Genomic DNA, 6,134 nt, shown 5'->3' on the forward strand with positions numbered 1-6,134 from the left:
CTCATTGGCTGGTGTCAATTTCTGACAACGTGATTCGTTCAGATGCATCACGTGGTGTGCTAAAACACTTCCTGGTTAGCTTTCCGCTATAAATTTAAATCTCAAAATGGCAAAAGAACGGCGAAAAAAACGTTCACAGAGAAGACGACAACAATTGTCACTTGCACGAAGCAAGGTTATACAAAAAACAAATGACCCCGAACATGAAATACCTTCACGGAGTGCGTGGAGGCGCAAGCTGTCATCCAAAGAACAGGAGGGTTTAGGTAGCGCCACACTGCAATCTTTAAAGGTCGTTTTCTCAAAATGAGTTTTTTCTCCTACTCTGAGTTTGAAATGTCCACTTCAGTAGCACGTACATTCACCAAGCCTTCCAGTTATATTCCTATCAATATTATGAAGGCTTTTTAAAAAAAGGGTTTGTTCATATATCATTCATAGCCTGAATTATATAACATTTTATAACCTAAAAACATGGCGAAAATTGATTGTTGGCTGTTGACAGTATTTTCTGATTTATGGAGTGATAAAAAGAGATATCCAAAATCCCTTCTGTAAAAGCCTTAGATACTAATATGACTACAAAATTAAACAAGAATTTTGAACCTGGCTTTATCCAAAGTTCAGATTTAGGGTCCTGAAATGTGTTAAAATATGCGCATATTTAATGAAATAATGGCTCATTTGCATATTTCAACATGCTATTTCAGAAAACTTGTAATACAAAAAACAATTGCCTTATTGTAGGCACTTCCTTATTGGCCTCCCGGCTCTGCCCTAGAGTTTGCCGCTTGGGTTCTAACATAAGCAATATATGAAATATTATAATGTTGAGTTCAGGGAAGAAATGTATAGGAAGTTTAACAATGTATAAAACAATTTCAAATTAGCTGGGATTCAAAATATATGAAAGCTTATATAGATACATAATGACTGTTGGGGAAATATTTTCCTGGGCCCATAACTGTTTATCAGTTTGTACTGCCCTCAATGAGCACCTGCAACCTTGGGCTGCTGTGCTCTCAGTGTTTTGTCTCCCTATTCCTGCCTGTCGGTTTCAGCTGATAGAGGTTATACTGTAGTGCTTTATCTTGTTATGCACAATGTTGATTATTCTCTCAGAACCAGCTAAATACATGGGTCTGGGGCAGAGTCCTGCATCGGGTCGGGTACCCGACAGGTGACCCGCAAAAAAAGTGATTCACGGGTGGTATTTTTCAAACGCTTTTTTCCGGGTTCGGTTCTGGGTAAAACAAAGATGATGCGGGTCGGGTCGCGGGTGTTGCATAATAAATATATTAAAATAATAATAATTTAGTTTAATGTTTAAATCCTCAGACCTCTCCCCCGCGGGACCGGATAATCATAACCTCTGCAGCGCATCAATCTGCTGCTGAGCGCGCCATATTCGAAATGGCTGAGGCGAAGCTCTCTAGCGGAGAATACAGCATTTTCAATAACACTTCCTCAAGAGCGAAATCTAACGTCTGGGAGGCTTTTTGTCATCTCTCGCAAATTATGTTAGTTTAGTTTAGTGTTTTTGTCTTTGTCTAGTGATTTTCCCCTTTATTTTTTAATAGTAACCTTCCCTCTCAGATACTCTGACCTCCCTTCCTTGTCGACCCCGCCCCTGATTGTTTCCACCTGTTCCCCATTACCTGGTGTATTTATTGTCCTCTTCTCCCTTTGTCCTGTGCCAGTTTGTTTCGTTTCCTGTGACTAACTACCGGTGTATCAGGAATAATCCCAAGCAGAGCTTTGAGCCACGTCTTGTTGTCTGAGTATTTAGTTATTGATGCTCCTAGTGTTTTTTCCTCATTGAAGTGATTTTGTTTTGTTAGTGTTTTTCCTCATTAAGAGTGACTTTGTTTTGAAACTGTTTTTCCTCGTTAAGAGTTATTTAGTTTTTGACCTCTGTAGTAGAGCTTTGGTTTGAATAAACCTTTTTTTTGTTAAAACCTGTGTGAGTCGTGCATTTGAGTTCAAACCCGTTTATTCAGTCGTAACACTTTTGGTGTCATCCTAGATTGAGAAAATAACCAATATCCCATGCTTTTTGAGACAAATATGCAACTGTGTGTGTTAATAATTGCACGTTCAATGCTCATATATATGCGGGTTCGGGTCGGGTTGCGGATCTTGTGCTGACGGATCGGGTCGGGTTGCGGAACTAATTGGTAATATGTGCGGGTAGCGGGGCGGGTTTGGTATTGCACGTCGCGGGTGCGGGGCGGGAACGGGTCTTGAAAATCAGACCCGTGCAGGACTCTGGTCTCAGTGTTTGCCATCAAAGTTCGATCTCTCTCCGTGTCTCTCTGAGTCCTGTCTCCATTGCTTCAGAAGTTTTGATCACAGTATGGGGCTTATCAAGAATGAATGGAAGCACGAAGACTTAATGTCAAATTGTAGAGAGATAAGCTTACTCTACTATAGCAGTTGTAGACAGAGTCATTTACTTTTCTTACTTTCCTGTTAGGTGTAAGCTCATAAGAGATATGAGACCAAACAATGGTGTCTAACCTTTAAAGGTGCAAAAACAACAATTGAAACCAACTTTGAACTTTTGTTAGGCTGTAAAGCTGGCCAAATGATAAATGTCAAATGAAAAAATGTGCCCTTTTAATTAATGTGATTTAAAATGTGTATAAGTCATTTTGGATTTATCCCTCCAACATGATGGACAAGCCCTCTGGCAGCTTTCTTTCTTTTTCTTCTAATATTGACTGTTGGCAGACTGAATGCTAGTGACTCATCTGCCTGTTCTTATTTACCCCTATATTCTCAGTTCCTTTGGATCAGACTTGCTAATGCCAGTAAACTTTGTATTATGTAAATAAATCCTTGAACTATTCCTGCTTACTCCTCCTCCCACTACAGCCAAAGTTCAGACTGTGACAGTACAATCTGGCCTCAAAATGGACTCAGCAGACAGTCACCAGCCCTGCCTTGCATTTCCTTACATGAAAGCAGAACTTCCTGGAGTCCTTGCTGCAGTCTGCTAAAAGCATTGCGTATTTGCTTATGAGTTGGCATCCTTAAGATTGTTATGGAAGTAGGCTCCAAATCTTCTGTCTCCTGAGCCTGTCACTCCAGCATCCTCTGCATCAAAATCCAACCCGGTATCACGGCAAGACGTGAACATGTGACGATCTACCATGCTGGGAGACGTGAATATGTCACGGTTTCGTCCCTTCAAACGTGACAGTTACACGGTATTGTTAACATGGCCCGACCAGTGGAGAAATACCCGGAAGTGCCAAGCAAATGGTCTACCGCGCCTATTGGTCGGTTTTTATTGTCAAAATGAGATGTTTTTAATTTATTTTTTAATCGTCACACTTGATTTCGCGGATTTTCGTGTTGCCCTAGCTGGTCGACACCTCTTTTAGCAGAAACAAAGGCTACATTAATGTATTAAATCGATGTTAATCCATGTGTGTGGATCATAGACTGGTGTGGATGTGGAATTAACGGACGTGACGTTGTGCGATTGCGTTGCCAGGCAACGCAATTTACAAACTCTTCAACTAAACCCTAATTATATTTTAAAACATTTTAGAAGGCCTCACGAAATACTTTAATGTAAATTAAAATGTAAATGTGAAGGGATGTGTGTAATCTGGTGATTGACATTATTCACACACGGATCTATGGGTTGGGGGTATTGTTCTGCACGGACATTTTAGTTAACCGGACTTACTGTTGATGTGAAATCCGAAAAAAAAAAAGACGTTATACACCATAACGGTGCACAGCTGATATAAAAGGACTTGTCGTTTTTAAAGATATTACTGATTTTCTTTGAATATAAGAATGTAAATACTGAGTTGAGAGAATAGTCAGGGGATTTGGGTGATGGGAGACACATCTATGGATTCAGAATTTCAATAGCTTACTGTTAAATGACGGATATACCTTTCTGTCTGTGATGTTTTACAAATCAGATATTATAAGTAAAACATGTGAAATAATATAGCAATATCCTGTACAATTATGTGAAAACATGAATAAAACTACACATCTTCAGATGTTATACATACACAAGTGTCCTACTTTAATAATACAAAGTTATTATGGCTGTGTGTACCTTGTGTGCACCGCCTAGTGGTTAAAGCACGTTATTGAATTAGTTGTGTATATGATATGTCAATGAACCTTAGAAAATCTTGAAATCTTGAAAGGGATATGCAAAATAGCCATTATATACAGTCTTTAATTAACTATTAGTAGAGAATAACGAGTAATGAATATACTTTATAGGGATCTGCAGATAAATGTTTAGTCTTCTCAAGCAGCAACTATCAAATATCTCTCCTGATTGTTGGCACTTGACAATCACCTTTCCCTGAATTTTACTCAGGTGTAACTAAAGCCTGATTTAAGGGTTGTTTATATTTCACATCATTAATCAGAATCTGCAAAGTAACTAAAATAAATGTAGTGGAGTAAAAATACCAAGTTAACCTCTGAATTGTAGTGGAGTAGAATTGCTGTTTTGTTTAGTAATGGATATTGAATATGGAATAAAGGTTTTGACAAGACCTGGTGTAACAATAATCAAAAAGGACATTAAAAGAGCTCCAGATGTCAATGATCTAAACAAAACAGCACACCTGAAATGTATATTTAAATACTTTATTAAGGGCAGTGAATTAGTTTTTTCTGTATGTTTTTCAAATCAGTGTTATGCAGTAAGTGTCATAGACAGTGTTACATTGCTATTATTATCCTTAAAATATATATAAAACAAAACCACTAATGATCTTTTTTTTGGGGTGTTTTACAGTTAATACTGTTTCTGCTATTGATGGTTTCATTTTTGTGAAAAATAATACAATTCAATAACGTGCTTTAACCACTAGATGTGCCTTTCTATCAGCTGTGCACCGTTATGGTGTAAATACAGCCTATCTACCAATTGGATCAAATATAAAAGTCAGCCGAATTAGTATTGATACTGCAAGGAGACGTATTGTCTGAAAAGAAATGTAAGATGTTGTTTAATTGCTGATATATTTATGATCCACGTCACGTTTTCAGTTTTGGCGGCAGTGCTTCCTGTTTGTCCAGAAGTCTTCTCATCAGGGCTCTATAAATACAGAACTACGGCAGATATGTAATATTTAATAAAGCCGAACCGTGTATTACAATGCCGTTATGTGATGACCTCCAAACAGAAAAGTAAGCAAACTCGGAATAAAGTATTATTTTATTTAAAAAAATGTTTTCGGATTTCACATCAACAGTAAGTCCGGTTCACTAAAATGTCCGTGCGGAACAATAACCCCAACCCATAGATCCGTGGGTGAATAATGTCAATCACCACATTACACACATCCCTTCACATTTACATTTTAATTTACATTAAAGTATTTCGTGAGGCCTTCTAAAATGTTTTAAAATATAATTAGGGTTGTAGTTGAAGAGTTTGTAAATTGCGTTGCCTGGCAACGCAATCGCACAACGTCACGTCCGTTAATTCCACATCCACACCAGTCTATGATCCACACACATGGATTAACATCGATTTAATACATTAATGTAGCCTTTGTTTCTGCTAAAAGAGGTGTCCACCAGCTAGGGCAACAAGAAAATCGGCGAAATCAAGTGTGACGATTAAAAAATAAATTAAAAACATCTCATTTTGACAATAAAAACCGACCAATAGGCGCGTTAGACCATTTGCTTGGCACTTCCGGGTATTTCTCCACTGGTTGGGCCATGTTAACAATACCGTGTAACTGTCACGTTTGAAGGGACGAAACCGTGACATATTCACGTCTCCCAGCATGGTAGATCGTCACATGTTCACGTCTTGCCGTGATACTGGGTTGTCAAAATCACCTATCTTGCACACGAGCCTGCTCACAGGTATGAAAAGGGGATGGCCCCTTTGCCATCCCAACAACAGTCTTGTTTTATTATCAGTACGTAACTGGACGATTTCCTCTCATTGCCAGCTAGAATGTTCCTTATGCCCATACCCTAAATCTTAACCTGTATGTGAAAAGTATATTTATCAAACAATGGCATCCTTCTTTTAGTATATAACTCATTCTTGAATTGTTATTTATTTCAATATAGTTGCAAAATCCATTCAAATCACAAATAAACTTAGCCATAAAATGATTTGA

The sequence above is a fragment of the Trematomus bernacchii genome, unplaced genomic scaffold (genome assembly GCF_902827165.1).
Source record: "Trematomus bernacchii unplaced genomic scaffold, fTreBer1.1, whole genome shotgun sequence".
NCBI lineage: Eukaryota > Metazoa > Chordata > Actinopteri > Perciformes > Nototheniidae > Trematomus > Trematomus bernacchii.